This window comes from Oncorhynchus kisutch, linkage group LG15, assembly GCF_002021735.2.
Source record: "Oncorhynchus kisutch isolate 150728-3 linkage group LG15, Okis_V2, whole genome shotgun sequence".
NCBI classification, from domain to species: domain Eukaryota; kingdom Metazoa; phylum Chordata; class Actinopteri; order Salmoniformes; family Salmonidae; genus Oncorhynchus; species Oncorhynchus kisutch.
Window position 1 is genome coordinate 44,087,450 of NC_034188.2, and position 12,442 is coordinate 44,099,891.

Genomic DNA, 12,442 nt, shown 5'->3' on the forward strand with positions numbered 1-12,442 from the left:
CAGACCATTATCCCTCCTCCACCAAACTTTACAGTTTGGTGGAGGAGGCAATATGGCAATATGTATTGGGGCAGGTTGCGTTCTCATGCCATCTGCCAAACAGATTAGTCCGTTGTACTGCCAGATGGTGAAGCTTTGCATCACTCCAGAGTCCAATGGTGGCAAGCTTTGCATCACTCCAGCCGATGCTTAGCATTACGCATAGTGACTTTAGGCTTGTGTGTGGCTGCTCGGCCATTTCATGAAGCCCCCGAACAGTTCTTGTGCTGATGTTGCTTCCAGAGGCAGTTTGGAACTTGGTAGTGAGTGTTGCAACTCAGTAGTGATTGCTTCAGCACTTGGTGGTCCCGTTCTGTGAGCTTGTGTGGCCTTCCACTTCGCAGCTGAGTCGTTGTTGCTCCTTGACATTTCCACTTCACAATAACAGCACTTACAATTGACAGAGGCAGCGACAATTTTATGAACTGACTTGTTAGAAAGGTGGCATCCTTTTATGGGTGCCATGTTGAAAGTCACTGAGTCACTGATTTTGATTTTATACACCTGTCAGCTGAAATAGAATGCACTAATTTGAAGGGATGTGCACATACTTTTGTACACTGCGTGCATAATTATTTGGCAAATTGTATTCCTCAGGATTATTGTTGAACAAACACAATGCTCTTACTCAATCCAAAATGTTATTGAACCTCAAACCTGAATGTTTAACGAAGTGAGTTGTCTTTCAAGTGTGCACAATTATTAGCCAACTAACTTGTTTATTCTAAATTTTTAGAGTAAGTGTAACAAATAAGTACCACAAATCTTTATTTTAATTTGATCTTTATTTAACCAGGTAGGCCAGTTTAGAACATGTTCTCATTCACAACTGCGACCTGGCCAAGATAAAGCAAAGCAGTGCGACAAAAACAACATAGTTACACATGGGATAAACAAACGTACAGTGAACACAATATAAAAATCTATGTACAGTGTGTACATATGTAGAGGAGTAGGGAGGTAAGGCAATATATAGGCCATAGAGGCAAAATAATTCGAATTTAGCATTAACACTGGAGTGATAGATGTGCAGATGATGTGCAAGTAGAGATACTGGGGTGCAAAAGAGCAAGACTATAAATAACAATATGGGGATGAGGTAGTTGGGTGTGCTATTTACAGATTCACTGTACTTGTACACAGCCATCGGTAAGCTGCTCTGACAGCTGATGCTTAAAGTTAGAGAGGGAGATGTGATTCAGTAATTTTTGCAATTTGTTCCAGTCATTGGCAGCAGAGAACTGGAAGGAAAGGCGGCCAAAGGAATTGTTGGCTTTGGGGACGACCAGTGAAATATACCTGTTGGAGCACGTGCTATGGGTGGTTGTAGCTGTGGTGACCAGTGAGCTGAGATAAGGCGGGGCTTTACCTAGCAAAGATTTATAGATGACCTTGAGCCAGTGGGTTTGGCGACGAATATGTAGTGAGGGCCAGCCAACGAGAGCATACAGGTCGCAGTAGTGGGTAGTATATGGGGCTTTGGTGACAAAACGGATGGCACTGTGATAGACAGCATCCAATTTGCTGAGTAGAGTGTTGGAGGCTATTTTGTAAATGACATCGCCGAAGTCAAGGATCGGTATGATAGTCAGTTTCATCCATTGATTCTGTCAGTTGCTTGATCTGTTCACAATCAACTTTTGCTGAAGCAGCAACCACAGCCTCCCAAATGCTGTTCAAAGAGGTACACCTCTTCCCTCACTGTAAATCTCACGTTTGAGAAGGGTCCACATGTTCTCAATAGGATTTAAGTTGGGTGAGGAAGGGGGCCAGGTCATTGTTGGGGCAGCTTTGAGGCCCTTGCTAGCTAGCCAAGCAGTGGAGTACTTGGATGTATGTGATGGAGCATTGTCCTGCATAAAGATCATGGCCTTCTTGAATGCTGAGGACTTCTTCCTGGACCGCTGCTTGAAGAAAGTATCTTCCAGAAACTGGCAGGAGGTTTGAGAGTTGAGTTTCAGTCCATCTTCAACCTGAAAAAGGTCCAACTACCTCATCCTTAATGATAGCAGCTCATACCAGTACACCTCCTCCACCTTGCTGGTGCCTGACTCGAAGCGGTGCCCTGTGTCCATTACTGATCCAGCCACGGTCCCAAACATCTGGTCCATCAAGAGTCACTCTCATTTCATCTGTCCATAAAACCTTAAGACAGAAAAATCTGTTCAGGTATATCTTTTCCCAGTCTTGACGCTTCAACGTGAATCACTTGAATCATATTCAGTGGTGGTCGTGTTTCAGCCATCTTGACCTTGGCCATGTCTCTGAGCACTTGGCACCATGTACTTCTGGACACTCCAGGTAGGTTGCAGTTCTGTAATATGGTGGCACTGGAGGATAATGGGTTCCTGGTAGCTTGACGTTTAATTCTTCTGAAATCTTTTGCAGTTTTAATAAATTGCGCATTTTGTTCTCCATGCATTTTTTGCACCCCAGATGACTATTCGCAACAAAAAATGTGATTGTCTAGTGGTCACGCCTCGACAGTTTAGCTATTTCAAGAGTGCATCCGTCTGAAAGGCATTTGACAATTTTTGACTTTTCAGTGTCCCTTAAATCTCTTTTTTGGCCCATTTTACCTGAGGTAATGAAACTGCCTAACAAATATGCACATTTTGATATGTGTTATTCACTTACGCCACAACATCCCTCATTACACAAGCACATATCACCTGAAAAGGATTAAACCCAATAAGCACTAAAATGTTTGTTTTTTTACCTTTATTTTACTAGGCAAGTCAGTTAAGAACAAATTCTTATTTTCAATGACAGCCTAGGAACAGTGGGTGTTCAGGGGTAGAAAGCCAGCAATTAGCACAAGTTTATATGATATGAAAATATATGAAAATGTGCATAGAAATAATGAAATGTGCATAGAAATAATCAAATCAAATTTTATTTGTCAAATACACATGGTTAGCAGATGTTAATGCGAGTGTAGCGAAATGCCTGTGCTTCTAGTTCCGACAATGCAGTAGTAACCAACAAGTAATCTAGCTAACAATTCCAAAACCTTATAGGCACAAGTGTAAGGGGATAAAGAATATGTACATTAAGATATATGAATGAGTGATGGTACAGAGCGGCATAGGCAAGATACAGTAGATGGTATTGAGTACAGTATATACATATGAGATGAGTATGTAAACAAAGTGGCATAGGTAAAGTGGCTAGTGATACATGTATTACATAAAGATGCAGTAGATGATATAGAGTACAGTATATACGTATACATATAAGATGAATAATGTAGGGTATGTAAACATTATATTAGGTAGCATTGTTTAAAGTGGCTAGTGATATATTTTACATCATTTCCCATCAATTCCCATTATTAAAGTGGCTGGAGTTGAGTCAGTGTGTTGGCAGCAGCCACTCAATGTTAGTGGTGGCTGTTTAACAGTCTGATGGCCTTGAGATAGAAGCTTTTTTTCAGTCTCTCGGTCCCAGCTTTGATGCACCTGTACTGACCTCGCCTTCTGGATGATAGCGGGCTGAACAGGCAGTGGCTCGGGTGGTTGTTGTCCTTGATGATCTTTATGGCCTTCCTGTGACATCGGGTGGTTGTTGTCCTTGATGATCTTTATGGCCTTCCTGTGACATCGGGTGGTGTAGGTGTCCTGGAGGGCAGGTAGTTTGCCCCCGGTGATGCGTTGTGCAGACCTCACTACCCTCTGGAGAGCCTTACGGTTGTGGGCGGAGCAGTTGCCGTACCAGGCGGTGATACAGCCCGACAGGATGCTCTCGATTGTGCATCTGTAGAAGTTTGTGAGTGTTTTTGGTGACAAGCCGAATTTCTTCAGCCTCCTGAGGTTGAAGAGGTGCAGCTGCGCCTTCTTCATGATGCTGTCTGTGTGGGTGGACCAATTCAGTTTGTCTGTGATGTGTACGCCGAGGAACTTAAAACTTACTACCCTCTCCACTACTGTTCCATCGATGTGGATAGGGGGGTGTTCCCTCTGCTGTTTCCTGAAGTCCACAATCATCTCCTTAGTTTTGTTGACGTTGAGTATGAGGTTATTTTCCTGACACCACACTCCGAGGGCCCTCACCTCCTCCCTGTAGGCCGTCTCGTCGTTGTTGGTAATCAAGCCTACCACTGTTGTGTCGTCCGCAAACTTGATGATTGAGTTGGAGGTGTGCGTGGCCACGCAGTCGTGGGTGAACAGGGAGTACAGGAGAGGGCTCAGAACGCACCCTTGTGGGGCCCCAGTGTTGAGGATCAGCGAGGTGGAGATGTTGTTGCCTACCCTCACCACCTGGGGCTACGGGGCGGTAGTCGTTTAGCTCAGTTACCTTAGCTTTCTTGGGAACAGGAACAATGGTGGCCTTCTTGAAGCATGTGGGAACAACAGACTGGGATAGGGATTGATTGAATATGTCTGTAAACACACCAGCCAGCTGGTCTGCACATGCTCTGAGGGATCAGAAAACTCACTTGCCTAATAATTGTGCACGCAGTGTATGTACAGTTGAAGTCGGAAGTTTACATACATACATTTAAACTCAGTTTTTCACAATTCCTGACATTTAATCAGAATAAAAATCCCCTGTCTTAGGTCAGTTAGATCACCATTTTATTTTAAGAACGTGAAATGTCAGAATAATAGTAGAGAATTATTTATTTCAGATTTTATTTCTTTCATCACATTCCTAGGTGGGTCTGAAGTTTGCATACACTCAATTAGTATTTGTTAACGTTGCCTTTAAAATGTTTAACTTGTATCAAACATGTCGGGTAGTCTTCCACAAGCTTCCCACAACAAGTTGGGTGAACTTTTGCCCATTCCTCCTGACAGAGCTGGTGTAACTGAGTCAGGTTCGTAGATCTCCTTGCGCTCACACACTTTTTCAGTTCTGCCCATACATTTTCTATAGGATTGAGGTCAGGTCATTGTGATGGTCACTCCAATACCTTGACTTTGTTGTTCATAACTTTGGAAGTATGCTTGGGGTCATTGTCCATTTGTAAGACCCATTTGCGACCAAGCTTAAACTTCTTGACTGATGTCTTGAGATGTTGCTTCAATACATCCACTCCCTCATGATGCCATCTACTTTGTGAAGTGCACCGGTCCCTTCTCCATCAAAGCACCCCCACAATATGATGCTGCCACCCCTGTGCTTCACGGTTGGGATGGTGTTCTTCGGCTTGCAAGCCTCCTCCTTTTTCCTCCAAACATGATGATGGTCATTATGGCCAAACAGTTCTATTTCTGTTTCATCATACCAGAGGACATTTCTCAAAAAGTACAATCTTTGTCCCCATGTGCAGTTGCAAACATAGTTTGGCTTTTTTATGGCGGTTTTGGAGCAGAGGCATCTTCCTTGCTGGGTGGCCTTTCAGGTTAGATACATTTGTACCCGTTTCCTCCAGCATCTTCACAAGGTCCTTTGCTGTTTTTCTGGGATTGATTTGCACTTTTCGCACCAAAGTACGTTCATCTCTAGGAGACAGAACGCGTCTCCTTCCTGAGCGGTGTGACAGCTACGTGGTCCAATGGTGTTTATACTTGCGCACTATTGTTTGTATAGATACGCGTTGTACCTTCAGGCGTTTGGAAATTGCTCCCAAGGATGAACCAGACTTTTGAACCAGATTTTCCCATGATGTCAAACAAAGAGGCACTGAGTTTGAAGGTAGGCCTTGAAATACATCCACAGGTACAATTGAATAAAACGATGTAAATAAGCCTTTCAGCCTAAAGCCATGACATCATTTTCTGGAAATTTCCAAGCTGTTTAAAGGCAGTCAATTTAGTTAATGTAAACTTCTGACCCACTGGAATTGTGATACAGTGAATTATAAGTGAAATAATCTGTCTAAACAATTGTTGGACAAATTACTTACATTAGATGGACATTAGATGTCCTAAACGACTTGGCAAAACTATAGTTTGTTAACAAGAAATGTGTGGAGTGGTTGAAAAATGACTTTTAATGACTCCAACCTAAGTATGTAAACTTCCGACTTCAACTGTATAGTGTATCACTTATTGTCTCCAAATTGGTGCATAGAGAGTAAACAGATCCATTGATATTTCACAACACAGACTGACACAGCTTGATCTAATTCAATGATCAAAGATTTCAAAAAGTTGTTAACACATTTTTTAAAGCTAGAGTCTTTGGCCAGATAAACAGGAAGCCTCCAACAACTCAAAGTTGCAGTGAAAAGTTATAAAGCGTTGCTAGACAGCTCTTTACAACATCTCTTTGCAGAGGGGGATTTGAGGTGAATGTGAATAAAGTTTAGTCCTACAGCCCTTCCACTGCCCTTGTCTGCCACACTTTTTTCCATTACATGGTTACATGTCTGCTAGCCTGCTACAGTACAGATTGAGTTTCTATCTGATACATTCACCCCATATCGAGTGTCTGTTTCTCGGCTCTCCTCCAGTCCACTGGAGTTGGGAGGGGAAAAACAGGCATGAGAAATGTGATCCTGCCTAAGACATTGATTCACTGCATGCAACACTGTGGTCTACTTGAGATGCATAGCAGATCTATGAAGCATCTCTAAGTGTGTGTAGATATGATGCATTAGAGGCCAGTGTGTCTCCTGGGTGGGTAACACAGTGGGGGGGTCATGACTTAATTTCCTGCATCACACTTGGACTACTTTACAAGATACCATAAACATCTATTAGATGGGCTCTATGGTACATGGTGTGCAGGTAGTTGGGATGAAAGTGCACTGTCTATGGTCTCATAGCTAATGGGTGTTCCGTGCACCATTAGCCAATAACAGAAGGCCACAGGCTAGTCGGAGACAGATGAACACATTATCCAGTCACCTCATGCTTGGACATGCACACAATCTGATTTCACTGCAGAGGATCCTCTTCAGTGCATGACACATTGGGAGTAGCTGTAGTTAAAGAGTAGAGGAGAAAAAGTCCCGCAATATCAAATTCAATATCAAAAGACAGAACCTTTGTTCAACCATTATTAAAATCTGATGAGCGTGGCTTAACAGCGTAAAACAAGCACAATGTAGTAGGTCTCCGATGCCATATAGCCTAAACCCTGTCCTCTGGTTTTACCACAGTCTGCTGACCAGATGCTTGCTAAAGCTGGCTAGCATGAAAACTGAGAACGCATAATGCCAGTAAGACAATCCTATAGCACTCTCCCAGTGGCATAGTGGCCCAGTCACCCAGTACAATACACTGACTATAGAAAACATTAAGAACACCTGCTCTTTCAATGACAGATTGACCAGGTGAAAGCTGTGATGCTTTATTTGATGTCACTTGTTAAATCCACTTCAATCAGTGTAGATGAAGGGGATAAAGAAAGATGTTTATGCCTTGAGACAATTGACGCATGGATAGTGTATGTGTGCCATTCAGAGGGTGAACGGGCAAGACAAAAGGTTTAAGTGCCTTTCAACGGGGTAATGGTAGTAGCTGCCAGGCACACCAGTTTTTGTCAAGAACTGCAACGCTGCTCACACTCAACAGTTTCTTGTGTGTATCAAGAATGGTCTACCACCCAAAGGACATCTGTCCTTGTGGAAAGCAATGGAGTCAACATGGGAAATGCTTTCGACACCTTGTAGAGTCCGTACCCAGATGAATTGAGGCTGTTCTGAGTGCAAAAGGGGTGTGCATCTCAATATTAGGAAGGTGTTCCTAATGTTTGGTATACTCAGCGTATATCACATCATTACAGTGCTCCAATGTCCTGCATCAGAGTGGTCCAGTGAGTGTTTTTTAATTAATTTTTTAACTAGGCAAGTCAGTTAAGAACAAATTCTTATTTTCAATGACGGCCTCAGAACAGTGGGTTAACTGCCTGTTCAGGGGCAGAACGACAGATTTGTACCTCGCCAGCTCGGGGATTTGAACTTGCAACCTTCCGGTTACTAGTCCAATGCTCTAACCACTAGGCTACCCTGCCGCCCAGCAGTCTGTTGAAGCAGAGGAAATGTCAACAACTCCGCGACCTCTCGCCTCGCTTCAAAAAGGACAAAAATCCTAGACACTCTCACTCTGTTTAAAATCCCAAACAATGTCAACATGCTCTTGATAACTGGACTCCGGTGATATTTTATTCAGTGGGAGTGATATTTTATATCATCTCCAGATGATGAAAAGGCTGCTCCAGCTGCTCTGATGCGTGTTTGACCCTCCCAACGAACAAAGCTAAAACACATAGGATTAAAACTAAATCACCAGAGGAAGGAGCAGACAATGAAGGAGCAGACAAGCCTGGAGCGCTCAACACGTGTGCATCTTGATAAAGCAGGCTTTGCAGATTGATTACAGGAAAGGAGATGCAAAGATGACTTCCCTTCGGCTTATTCTCCTTGACAAGAATACCATGAAGGATGAATTATGCTCTCAAACGCTCCTCTATCAGTCCATCAATCTCCATGCAGGAGTCAACACTAGGGCAACTCTGATAGGGTGTAGGGCATTCAATCACTGCTCTAGAATGAGAACATTTTGAAACATTTGAAAAATGGGGTATTTCAAGTGGGTGCTACGAATTTAATGTAAAAACAGTTATTTGTCCAAAGTCATTATACATCACATAGAATGAATCATTAGATTGATGGCTCTCTACAATACTATAACCTTAACAGTGTTGATGAAATGAATAAGAACGTTCATTTGCATTTGGACCGCACAACTCTTGGTTGCATATCTTCAATATTTGGTGTTGGGAGGTGGTAACATTTGGAGATGTTGGACCAATCAACATTTCTTGACACCCTCGTAATTTTCATTTCCAGATCCTTGGCATCCATTTGAAATCAATCTATGTTGAGAAGGGCCATTTCTATGGTGAAAGACTCAGAAACACACCATGAAAACAAGAACAGATTATCTTCACAGAGGATGGATATTGAAAATCAGTTTGTGTTGTAAATATATATTTAGTCCATATTTTGTTTTGTATTCTGCAAATTTCATTTAGAAAAAGACCATGTTTTCACCCAAGAACCTGCAGCCATTAGTTAACTTGTCAGTTGACTTTTGAAGTTTGTATAAAATACTGTCATTATTGCTTATCTTTATCATGGGGGTCAAACATTGGACCACACTGTTCATGAACATCAAAGGGAGAGAGCTTGTTCTCACTTCAGAACTGTTGGATATCAGTCTGTTCAATGCAGCAAGATGAACAACAATATGTGCAATACAAGGCAATTTATCTCATTCAATTACCATGGAGTTTATATACTTTTACTACAATTCTAATGTAAATAAGAATCAATTTTCTATACACACACTCGGGTATAAAACCACTTGAGGTGTCCATTTGTACTGAGTTAATGAGGTCATCATTCATATATATCCCTGTTGCTCATTTAGATATGTCACGTAAAGAATCAGTATTGACTCCTGCATTATTCCCTTTTATGTCCCAGTGTATCATTGTAATCTGTGACAAACGTGACAGTTCCTACCAGTTCTAAGCTCCTGAACACTGAATCAGCTCAGTATCTGTAGATCTTTTTAATGTGACGTCATAATATCACTAATACCATCATTCCTTGTCAAGAAGCCACAAGTGCATGACACTGTGTAGTAGCAACTAAGTTTCTGCTGTTCTGCCTGCGGCTATGGAACCCTGGACCTGTTCTCTGGACCTGCTACCTTATTTTCCCCTGAGATGCTGACCTGTTGCACCCTGTATAACCACTGATTATTATTTGACCTTGCGGGTCTTCTATTACTTTTGAACATCTTGAAGAAGGATCTAGCCTTAATGGCCATGTACTCTTATAATTGGCACTGGCCAACCCTCGGAGTATGGTTCCTCTCTAGGTTTCATCCTAGGTTCCTGCCTTTCTAGACAGTTTCTCCAAGCCACCGTGCTTCTATATCTGCATTGCTTGCTCTTTGGGGTTTTGGGCTGGGTTTCTGTATAAACACTTTGTGACATCTGCTCATGTAAAAAGGGCTTTATAAATGCATTTAACTGATTGACTAGCTGGCCTCAACACTGTCTGGCTGACCGAACACAGAGGAAACTGGGGCAAGGGCAGCCACGAGAGAGAGAGGAAGGGAAGGAGGGAGAGAGAAAAGGAGAGAGAGATAAATAGGTGGAGAGAAGGAAGAGAGTTGCTCTGGTGCTCTGGGAAAGGTTTGAACTGTGGCTTCCACACATTTATCATTGTGAGCCAGAACCCGAACAGACCCCTGTTCCACTATGCAATGTAGAGATTATGAAATAGCAGAGGCCATAGGGATCTATGGGAAGCCATAGAAACATTGGTTCTCTGCTAAATGTAATTCAGGAGTAACAGAAAGTAGTACAAATTGCTGAATAATGTCACGTACAGACACCTACACACACCAGTCAAGCCAACTACACCACCATTTTCACATCTGTAAAACTTCAAAGGCTTTTGCTACCCTCTGAAATCAATTATAAAACACAATTTAAAAATCAAATTTAAGGAGGGGAATGATGAGTCAAAAAGGATCTCTGCCTCTACTGTACCGTTCTCTCTTTCTCCTTCGCTAAACCACAATATCTCCTTTACAGCTGGGAGCCACAGCTGATTTAGATGACTTTTATTCCTGTTCCATTATGAATATGCAACTAAATCATAAAACAAGCCCCACACACTCACGAATCACCAAGGTAGGGAATTCAATTAGGAGGACAGCAGTAAATACATGTACTGTATGTGCGTGTCAGGGTTTTAGTTAGCCGGTAATAGCCGGGTTTTGGCCGATAAATAAAGGAAAATAAGAAATAAAATTGGCAATGGTCAATTGTCTAGAAAAAAAAATCCCATTACAAAATATGAAAGCCCTTGTTACATCAGCCAATGTCACAAAGAACTATACAGAAACCCAGCCTAAAAAAAAAAAAGAAAAAAGGAAGAAACCTAGAGAGGAATCAGGCTCTGAGGGTGGCCAGTCCTCTTCTGGCTGTGCCAGGTGGAGATTATAACAGTACAATGCATTTTTAGCCTATTCATTAATTATTCTTTTTTTTAACCTTTATTTCACTAGGCAAGTCAATTAAGAACAAATCCTTACTTTTAATGATGGCCTAGGAACAGTGGATTAACTGCCTTGTTCAGGGGCAGAACAACAGATTTTCACCTTGTCATCTTGGGGATTTGATCTTGCAACCTTTTGGTTTCCTAGTCCAATGCTCTAACCACTATGCTTCTCTGCCGCCTCTGTATTAATAATACCAGTCGATGGAAGTACATGTGACCGGTCATGCTTATCGTTCTATAGGTTAATTAGCATCATTTAGTTGAATTGTGTGTGTGTGTATTTTTATTATGATTTTTATTTATCACACGTCTGATAGCACACAGATACCGCGCCTAGTTTGAGCGGGAAATCTGTCAGACAGCTCGAGAGCTGCTGCTCCAGCTCCCATTGCTGCTGAAGGGAAATGTGTTTTTATAACAATTCTACACTGAACAAAAATATAAAACGCAACATGCAACAATTAATAAGATTATATGAACTGTAACTCCGTACAAAGATATCAAACAATTTAAATAAATTAATTAGGCCCGAATCTATAGATTTTACATGACTGGGAATACAGATATACTGTATATCTGTTGGTCACAGATAGCTTAAAAAAAGGTAGAGGCTCATGCAGCATGACATCTCCTTCGCATAGAGTTGATCAGGCTGTTGATTTTGGCCTGTGGAATGTTGTCCCAGTCCTCTTCAATGGCTGTTTTAAGTTGCTGGATATTGGCGGGAACTAGAATACACTGTTGTACATGTCATACACTGTCATACGCATCCCAAACATGCTCAATGGGTGACATGTCTGGTGAGTATGCAGGCCATGGAAGAACAGAAACAATTGTGTACATATCCTTGCGACGCGGGGCTGTGCATTATCATGCTGTACATTATCAACTTGTTCTCAACTGGCCTACCTGGTTAAATAAAGGTGAAATAAAAAAACAGGATGTATATACATTTGTGCACAAAATTTGAGAGAAATACATTTGTTTTGTGCATATGGAATATTTCTGGGATATTTTATTTCAGCTCATGAAACATGCAACCAACAGTTTTGATGGCCACGACTAAAAATAACATTTTTTTCTCAAGTGGTAATTAAAGCGCACTTCCCATTCAAGTGCTTAGGAAACAGTCGGCAGGCTTCAGCGTGTGACACCACTTTGAAATGTAAGCATTTTGCAATATGCATTTTGAAAACATATACTTACCTTGCTTCAAATTAGCAGAGCCAAAATCTGTTTCTATAAATGTGGAGGCAAATATGTTATAGACTTTCACATGCCATTGAAACAAGTAGCCTAGATCTCTCATTTTATTTTGGTTTTCAGGTCAACTTTCTTTCATTTTCCACTAACCAAAGGCACAATCCTAGTCATCCATGCTATTTGTTGAATCTTTAGATCTCTCATCTTTAAATTTCTAATGGATAT

The 12,442-nt window shown here is 41.7% G+C and overlaps 1 protein-coding gene across 2 annotated transcripts in view; it reads right to left on the reverse strand.

Annotated features, from left to right (window-relative positions):
• LOC109905334 (ecto-NOX disulfide-thiol exchanger 2-like) overlaps positions 1-12,442 on the reverse strand; it is a 256,082-nt gene that overhangs the window by 126,210 nt on the left and 117,430 nt on the right. The window lies entirely within an intron of this gene.